The sequence below is a fragment of the Bufo bufo genome, chromosome 1, assembly GCF_905171765.1.
Source record: "Bufo bufo chromosome 1, aBufBuf1.1, whole genome shotgun sequence".
NCBI lineage: Eukaryota > Metazoa > Chordata > Amphibia > Anura > Bufonidae > Bufo > Bufo bufo.
In genome coordinates, this window is record NC_053389.1 from 406,724,805 (window position 1) to 406,734,802 (window position 9,998).

A 9,998-nucleotide genomic window follows, 5' to 3' on the forward strand; every position below is an offset into this window, starting at 1 on the left:
GCAATTGTCAATACTGCATTTAAAGTGAAAGGACTCTTAATATTTGCATTGATTGTCAGTATTGCATTTAAAGTAAAATGTCTGAGCCTAGTATTACCATGCCACTGTTAGAGGATACAAAGATAGATAGAGTAGAAGTTGAAGAGCAAGGGAACCTGTCTGAGGTAGAAGAGTCTGATGCAGCATTAGTCTTGCCTCAAGCAAATATAGCCCAAGAAGATGAAATAAGAAGTTCATCACGTGCTAGAAAACCGACCTCAAAGATGCTGGAAAATTTGGAGCAAGAGGCAGCATTAAATGGAGGCACAGCGCCATCAAATAGAAGCTGAAATGGAGGCACAGCGCCAACAGATGAAAAGTCTGGAAAGGCAAAAAGAAGTTAAGATCATAGAAGCTAGACTCAGAGTACACGAGGAGGATATGAATCAGTGTAGTCATAGCCAGGTTTCCCTCTAAGCTGCGCGGGTGGGCGGCCGTGCAGCAATTTTTGTGGCCCCGCTCACAACTTTATAATCCCCGCTCAGCCACATCGTGCCGTCAGTGCAGTGACAGTGTTGGCGCTGACGTCCTCCTCGTAATCTTGTGTGGCTTAGCGGAGCAGGGTGCCGCCTACCAAATATTGCCATGCTACAGCTGCCTCCTCCTTCTTTTAGCAGGAAGAGGAGGAGGAGAGAGCAAGCAGCAGCAGGCAGCAGGACGCGGTAGTGGCGTTATAGTGCCAGGTAAATAATCCCCAGTCCGAGGCGCGTGTGTCGCTGTACACAGCAGCTGCTGTCACTTCACGTAAGACTGTGGGCGGGATGACCAAGATGGCGTGTGTTCTGTGCTGTAGTCTCTGCTCCGGATGAGCGCGCTGTCTGTGAGAATGTCAACGGGGTCAGGCCGCACCCAGGTAGGGCAGAGTGGGCACCGACATGCTGCAGTGTGGGGGTACATGGCGCCGGCCTGGCAGGGGTGGGATGCACCGTATTTGGGGCAAGGGCCTTTGTGCACCTGGGGAGTTGTGACAGGCATCATGCTCATGTCACCCAATTACCCTGGCATTTAGTAAGAAGCCCATCATATTAGACAACTGCCAGTACTACAACTTCCAGCGAGTTATGTGCACTACTTTCAACATTGGGTCACCTCATTCATGGCCCGTCTGTGTGTGGCAGGCGTGCCACCTACTTATGGTGCCCTAGTGTGCAAAACTTTTTCATTCTGCACTTTGGGGTACTGTTGCCGGGTGAAGACTGCGCCATATTTTTTTCCTGTTTTTCATATGTAGTTGTAGGTGTGAGGCAATGTGAGCTGCCACGTGACAGATATTGCTTTTATTATGGTGCACACGTCTGTCAGCGCTATCGTGTCTTACATCATCGCCGTTTGGAGGTACACAGATTGTACGTTTTAGGGTACGTCCACCTGTGGCAGTCGTGCTGTGTTTTTTTTGGGGGAAACAATATTGCATCTAGACAGTCTGCAGCGTATACAGGAGAATCTTGAAATTTGCGCAATGGAATCAGCACATAGCTAGAGATGTGCTTTGGATTTTAAAGGGGTATTCCGGTTGTTAGAAGTTATAGTATATAACTAGTATATGGGACCCCTGTTCTTGTGATCAGCGGGGGTCCCAGTGGTAGGACCCCCACCAATCTGATAGTTATCCCCTATCCTGTTAAACTGTTGTTAAATCTGCAGCGCGTTACGTTATTCCATGTAGAAACACCTTTGACTAAGCATTGCCCATTTCTAAGCCGACCCCGCTCAGCAGCTGCCAAGGCTTAGAGGGAACACTGGTCATAGGTTCAAATCTGTTCTAAGTGAAGAAGCAGACTCCTACTTTCCTATTTACGCCCATGAGAATGGAAGGGAATCTCCAGCATGTAGTGAAGAGATAAGTTATTATCCTTCCATCCCTGCTCATAAAAACAAAGAGAGGCCTAGTCCAGTGTTAGGAAAAAGGTGTGCAAATTTACCTTCTATCTCTACCGGAAAAGATGAAGAAAAGGACTCACCTAATTCAGAACTAAGTGAGAAAATAGAACGGGATGATTCTATTCCTAGATGCCATGGCAATGCTCAGGAGAATGTTACAACCATTGCCCCAGCAAGACCACAGAGAACAGTCCTAGCTAGACTTCCAGTTCCGGAACCTACTGTATTTTCAGGAGACGTACTGAAGTTCATAGAGTGGAAGACAAGTTTTGAGATGATCATTGAGCATCATTGCTTCAGTCCAGTTGACAAGTTATTCTACCTTCAGAGATATGTTGGTGGAGAAGCCAAGGAAGTTATTGAAGGTAACTTCTATAGAAAAGACGAAGAAGCCTACAAGCAAGCTTGGGAAAAATTAAATGCAAGATATGGTCATCCTTAGTGCAAAGAGCCTTTAGAGAGAAACTGAATAACTGGCCTAAAATAGGTCCTAAAGAACACTTTAGACTCCAAAAGTATGGTGACTTCCTGCAAGCATGCAGCAATGCCATCCCACATGTTCAAGGACTGGAAGTACTGAACCACTATGTAGAAAACCACAGGATGCTAACTAAGCTGAAGAAGTGGCTTCTAAATGGAATCGCTATGTGACTAAACAGTTAGATCAAGGTAAGAACTTCCCAAGTTTTAAAAAGTTCTCTGAGTTTGTCAATGAGGAAGCACGGATAGCATGTAATCCAGTAACATCATCTTACGTCTTAAAATCCTTAGAAGAAAGGCCTGCAAGATAAGACATGCAAGAGCAACTAGCTTTGCAACCAACACAGCAGCTAAAGGTCCAGATACCTACGAGAGCAAGTTCAAAGTCACTACTGGGATCAGTAGAGAGACAGAACTGACAAATCTTCAGACTACCTTCAAGTGTATGTTCTGTGGAGAGAACCATTCCATACATAAGTGCCAACAATTGAAGGTGAAATCCCCAGAAGAAAAGAAAAAATTTGTGCTGGATAACCAACTGTGTTTTTGATGCCTAAGAAAAGGCCATGTTACTAGGGAGTGTAAGAAAAAGGCCACATGCAGCGTTTGCAAAGGATGCCATCCTACACCATTACATGAAGAACATCCAAAGAAAGATAAATCCTCAATACCCAAAGATACTGAGGAAGGAAAGAAAGTATCGGTATTCTCTTGCAGAGTAAGGGAAGGAGAAAGCAATGGCACATCAATGGTTGTACCAGTGTGCATATTAAATCCTAAAAGGAGGACCAAGAAGGTATACGCCTATGCGCTACTGGATGCCCAGAATGATGTCACCTTCATTGATCAAAAAAATCAGCAAAAAATTACAAGTGGCTACAGAACCAGTGAGGCTCAAACTCACCACAATGACGGGGAGAGACACATTAGTGAACAGTCAAAGGGTCAAAGGACTGAGAGTTAGAGGACTTCATTCAAACTGCACATTAGATCTACCTCCAGCTTATACAAAAGATGATATACCTCTAGATCGAGATCGCATACCTACCTGTGAAACAGCCAATGAATGGGGGCACCTATCTGTCACATTTCATCAAATGTCCCCGCTGAAGGAGTTTGGTGTTGGACTGTTGATAGGCTACGATTGTCCCGAAGCCTTGGTACCACGAAAGGTAATCACAGGAGGAAAGGGTGAACCCTATGCTGTTCAAACTGATCTAGTATGGAGTGTTGTTGGAGGAAAACAGCAGATCGCAAACTGAAGACAGGTGACAGGATTGAATCTGTCCAAGAGTTACCAACTGTAAGTCCAGCAAAAGTAATCAAGATGAATCCGACTTTGCAGATATAAGTTCTAAAGAAAAGAGTGTATCCCAAGAAGACATAAAGTTCATACACACTCTAGAAGAAAATATTCAGCAGAATCAACAAGTTCATCTTGAAATGCCCTTACCTTTTAGAGAAGAACCTCATCTGCCAAATAGAAATCTTGCCCTAGCAAAATTGAAATGTTTTAAGAAAAAGATGGGAAGAGATCCCAAATTCAAGCAGGATTATTTGAAATTCATGGAAGGCATCCTCGAAGAAGGAGATGCAGAGAAAGTTAATAACTAACCTAAAGAAGGAGAAGTGTGGTACATCCCACATCAAGGTGTTTACCACTCAAAGAAACCAGATACGACTAGAGTAGTATTTGATTGCTCAGCAAAGTACAATGGTGTTGCATTGAATGATCATCTACTAAAAGGACCAGATCTTACAAATGCTCTGCCTGGAGTTCTCTGTAGATTCAGAAAGTATCCCATGGCGGTCATGTGTGATGTTGAAAAGATGTTCCACCAGTTTCATGTGAAAAATAAAGATAGAGACTTCCTGAGGTTTCTATGGTGGGAGGACTGAGATACAGATTCAGAGACAGCAGAATACAGAATGAAAGTACACTTGTTTGGAGCAGCATCGTCTCTAGGTTGTGCCAATTATGGTATGAAGTACCTGGACAATCAGAATGAAAAGGATTGCCCATCAGCAGCAAATTTTCTGAAGAAAAACTTTTATGTAGATATATGGTCTCATAAGTCTAGAGTCCACAGAATCTGCAATCAAACTAGTGAAAGAAAGCCAAGAGTTATGCGCAAGAGGAAACCTGCGCCTTCACAAATTCATCTCAAACAACAGAGAGGTACTGGAATCCATTAGTGACTCTGAACGTGCAGCAACAATGAAGAATGTAGATCTCAATTATGATCATCTTCCAGTTCAGAACATACTTGGATTGGGATGGAATGTAGAGAACGACAAGTTCTTCTTTGAAGTATCTATTGAAGAGAAAGTTGCAATTAGACGAACCATTCTTTCCGCAGTGGCTTCTATATTTGATCCATTGGGATTCTTGGCTCCAGTAATCCTCAGAGCAAAATAAATACTGCAAAAATTATGCAGACAGAAGTTGGGATGGGATGAGCCCATACCTGAAAATTTCAGGCCAACGTGGGAGAGCTGGATAAGAGACTTCTGTACCTCATGATTTCGGAAAGTACAAGAATATAGAACTTCATCACTTTTCAGAAGCCAGTAGTTATGGTTATGGTCAGTGCTCCTACATCAGAGTAATAGGAGAAGAAAAGATACACTGTGCCCTGGTTATAGGGAAGGCCAGAGTTGCACCTACCAGTATTCAGACAATATCAAGACTTGAACTGACAGCAGACGTAGTTTCAGCATCAGTAAGCAAGTTTCTGAGAGAAGAATTGGAATTGGAAATAGATGAAGAATATTTTTGGACAGACTCACAAGTTGTCCTAGGATACATAAACAACGAAGCTCGAATATTCCATATCTTTGTCGCCGAAAGAGTTGAGAAAATTCGGGAAATAACAAATCCTGAACATTAGCATCACATTGACACAAAGCATAACCCAGCAGATCATGCTTCAAGAGGCCTGAATGTAACAGAATTGAAAAATTCTAATCGGTTCACAGGTCCAGAATTCCTTTGGGAAAATGAAATCACGCCCAGTAAAGGTTACACAGAATTGTCTATGGGTGATCCAGAAGTAAAAGTTGTACAAACATTGAGCACTGCTGCCAAGTGTCAAGATGACATACTTGAAAGACTAGCCAGATGTTCAAAATGGAATACAGTCATAAACGTAGTAGCTCGAATTCAACGTTTGGCAAAGGGAATCAGAAAGAAGGAATTGTTGAATGTAGAAGAAAGAATGAAAGCTGAAGAAACATAATGCTCATTCAACAGAGATTCTACAGTGAAGAGTTAAAGAGACTTAGTCAAGAACCTAAAAGGCTTCCAAACAACCACCCATTGTACAAGCTTAAAGGGTTTCTATCACTTCGTATCACATATTTAGGTGTCAGACACTAGCGATCCGCTAGTGTCTGCTCTAACAAACCATCCTAATATGATAGGTTTTGGGGCAGCCGTTTCTCTAAAATAAGAACTTATATCTATATGCTAATGAGCCTCTAGGTGCTATGGGGGCGTCATTAGCACCTAGAGGCTCCGTCTACCTTCATAAACTGTCGCCGCCCAGCGCGTCCCTCCAGCCCGCCCATCTCCTGCTGAATGCGATCCTCTCCGTGCGCGTCTCTGTTCGGCGCATGCGCAGTGAATGTCTGACCGCTTCCCTGCTCAGACATCTCCACTGCGCCTGCGCCGATGACATCATAGTGCTCCGAGGAACAGGCGCAGTGGAGATGTCTGTGCAGGGAAGCGGCCAGACATTCACTGCGCATGCGCCGAACAGAGACGCGCACGGAGAGGATCGCATTCAGCAGGAGATGGGCGGGCTGGAGGGACGCGCTGGGCGGCGACAGTTTATGAAGGTAGACGGAGCCTCTAGGTGCTAATGACGCCCCCATAGCACCTAGAGTTTCATTAGCATATAGATATAAGTTCTTATTTTAGAGAAACGGCTGCCCCAAAACCTATCATATTAGGATGGTTTGTTAGAGCAGACAGTAGCGGATCGCTAGTGTCTGACACCTAAATATGTGATACGAAGTGATAGAAACCCTTTAATCTTGTTCTGCAGGATGGTATACTGAAGGTGGGAGGGAGACTGGAAAATGCATCGTTACATAGCAGAGTGAAGCATCTAGCAATTCTACCCCAAAACTCTACCTTCACAAGATTGATTATTGATCACTACCACAACAAATCCTTGAATCAAGGAAGAAGCTTTACCCAAAGCTGTTTGAGAGAAGGTGGTTACTAGATTGTGAAAGGAAGCAGAGTTATAGCAAAGTATATAAGTAAATGAGGGATTGGGTCAGCACAACCTGCTGCAGGTGCAGATCACTATGGCGAAATACATATACAAACGGAAAATGCAAATGTGATCGCACACTACATCCAGCGCTCTGCCCTCCATGCTGGATGAGACATTGGTTTATATTTTGGCCAAAGCATAGTAAGCCACTCACCGCGTCAAGGCTGTCTCATGAGTGGTCCCTAACTCTTGTTCCTACCTGTTCATGGGCCATGACAGCCACATAAAATCCAGGGAATGCAGGTCAGCATGCAAGCCAAGTACACTTTGCTTGTAACCCCGTCCGGTGCCATTACAGCTTTCATCGGATCCAGGGATGCAAGTACCAACATGCATGCTGAACCTACCATATACTTCTCCTGGAGCCAGATGGCTAATGGTAGGTTCTATACAAGCAGACTCAGTTTTATACTGACTTTAAAACCAGCCTCAAGGACAGATTAACTGGTCAGGTGTGCAATGACTCCAAGGAGATCGCCACGCCTCCAATATATACTACAAAGAAAAAAATAAGGGATTGGGTCAGCACAACCTGCTGCAGGTGCAGATCACTATGGCGAAATACATATACAAACGGAAAATGCAAATGTGATCGCACACTACATCCAGCACTCTGCCCTCCATGCTGGATGAGACATTGGTTTATATTTTGGCCAAAGCATAGTAAGCCACTCACCGCGTCAAGGCTGTCTCATGAGTGGTCCCTAACTCTTGTTCCTACCTGTTCATGGGCCATGACAGCCACATAAAATCCAGGGAATGCAGGTCAGCATGCAAGCCAAGTACACTTTGCTTGTAACCCCGTCCGGTGCCATTACAGCTTTCATCGGATCCAGGGATGCAAGTACCAACATGCATGCTGAACCTACCATATACTTCTCCTGGAGCCAGATGGCTAATGGTAGGTTCTATACAAGCAGACTCAGTTTTATACTGACTTTAAAACCAGCCTCAAGGACAGATTAACTGGTCAGGTGTGCAATGACTCCAAGGAGATCGCCACGCCTCCAATATATACTACAAAGAAAAAAATAAGGGATTGGGTCAGCACAACCTGCTGCAGGTGCAGATCACTATGGCGAAATACATATACAAACGGAAAATGCAAATGTGATCGCACACTACATCCAGCACTCTGCCCTCCATGCTGGATGAGACATTGGTTTATATTTTGGCCAAAGCATAGTAAGCCACTCACCGCGTCAAGGCTGTCTCATGAGTGGTCCCTAACTCTTGTTCCTACCTGTTCATGGGCCATGACAGCCACATAAAATCCAGGGAATGCAGGTCAGCATGCAAGCCAAGTACACTTTGCTTGTAACCCCGTCCGGTGCCATTACAGCTTTCATCGGATCCAGGGATGCAAGTACCAACATGCATGCTGAACCTACCATATACTTCTCCTGGAGCCAGATGGCTAATGGTAGGTTCTATACAAGCAGACTCAGTTTTATACTGACTTTAAAACCAGCCTCAAGGACAGATTAACTGGTCAGGTGTGCAATGACTCCAAGGAGATCGCCACGCCTCCAATATATACTACAAAGAAAAAAATAAGGGATTGGGTCAGCACAACCTGCTGCAGGTGCAGATCACTATGGCGAAATACATATACAAACGGAAAATGCAAATGTGATCGCACACTACATCCAGCACTCTGCCCTCCATGCTGGATGAGACATTGGTTTATATTTTGGCCAAAGCATAGTAAGCCACTCACCGCGTCAAGGCTGTCTCATGAGTGGTCCCTAACTCTTGTTCCTACCTGTTCATGGGCCATGACAGCCACATAAAATCCAGGGAATGCAGGTCAGCATGCAAGCCAAGTACACTTTGCTTGTAACCCCGTCCGGTGCCATTACAGCTTTCATCGGATCCAGGGATGCAAGTACCAACATGCATGCTGAACCTACCATATACTTCTCCTGGAGCCAGATGGCTAATGGTAGGTTCTATACAAGCAGACTCAGTTTTATACTGACTTTAAAACCAGCCTCAAGGACAGATTAACTGGTCAGGTGTGCAATGACTCCAAGGAGATCGCCACGCCTCCAATATATACTACAAAGAAAAAAATAAGGGATTGGGTCAGCACAACCTGCTGCAGGTGCAGATCACTATGGCGAAATACATATACAAACGGAAAATGCAAATGTGATCGCACACTACATCCAGCGCTCTGCCCTCCATGCTGGATGAGACATTGGTTTATATTTTGGCCAAAGCATAGTAAGCCACTCACCGCTGGATGTAGTGTGCGATCACATTTGCATATAAGTAAATGTGTAGTCTGCAGAAAGGCACATAGACCTACAGAAGAACAAAGAATGGCAGATTTACCGGCAGTTTGTGTAAACCCATCACCACCATTTCTTTATAGCGGAATGGATTGTTTTGGCCCATACATCACCAAAAAGAACCGCAAGGAGTACAAGAGATATGGACTAATATTTACATGTCTGAGTTCCAGAGCGATTCACCTGGAAATGTTAGAAGATACGTTAACTGACGCATTCATCAATGCCTTGAGATGTTTCATAGCCATTAGAGGTACCGTCAGAGAGCTTAGATCTGTCCAAGGATCTAATTTTGTCGGAGCAAAGAATGAATTGAAGAAAGCTCTAAAAGAGATCGATAAAGAAAAAGTAACAGAGTATTTGTTAGAAAAACATTAGGAGTTTGGGAAAGACAAATCAGAACTATGAGAAATGTGTTAAGTTCAGTGTTGAAAAAGAACGCCGGAAGAATGGATGATGCTTCACTTAGGACCCTATTCTATGAAGTAATGTCTATTGTTAACAGTCGTCCACTTACAGTTAATAACATCAACGATCCAACAAGTTTGGACCCTTTAACTCCCAACCATCTACTTCACCTTAAGTTGGATGACATACAGCCACCGCCTGGCAAGTTCACCAAAGAGGATTTATGTGCCAAAAGGAGATGGCGAAGAGTTTAACATCTATCAGAACAGTTTTGGAATAGATGGAGGAAAGAGTACTTAGCCAATCTTATGCTAAGAAGTAATTGGCAAACACCCAGAAGAAATGTCCAAGTTGGTGACATAGTGTTAGTGAAAGAAGAAGATTTACCTAGAAGTCAATGGAAATTGGCCAAAGTTCTAGAAGTTCAAAAGGATGAAGACAAACTAGTAAGAAGTGTTTTTACAAATAGACTCAAAACTCAAGTTGGAACGTCCTATACAGAAAATAGTTGTTTTACTTGAGAGTGATAAAAGAAACTTGGAAGTTGAAAACCTGATGGAAAATTCCTCAAATTCATGTTCAAATCCTACCATTAAGCACATCAAAT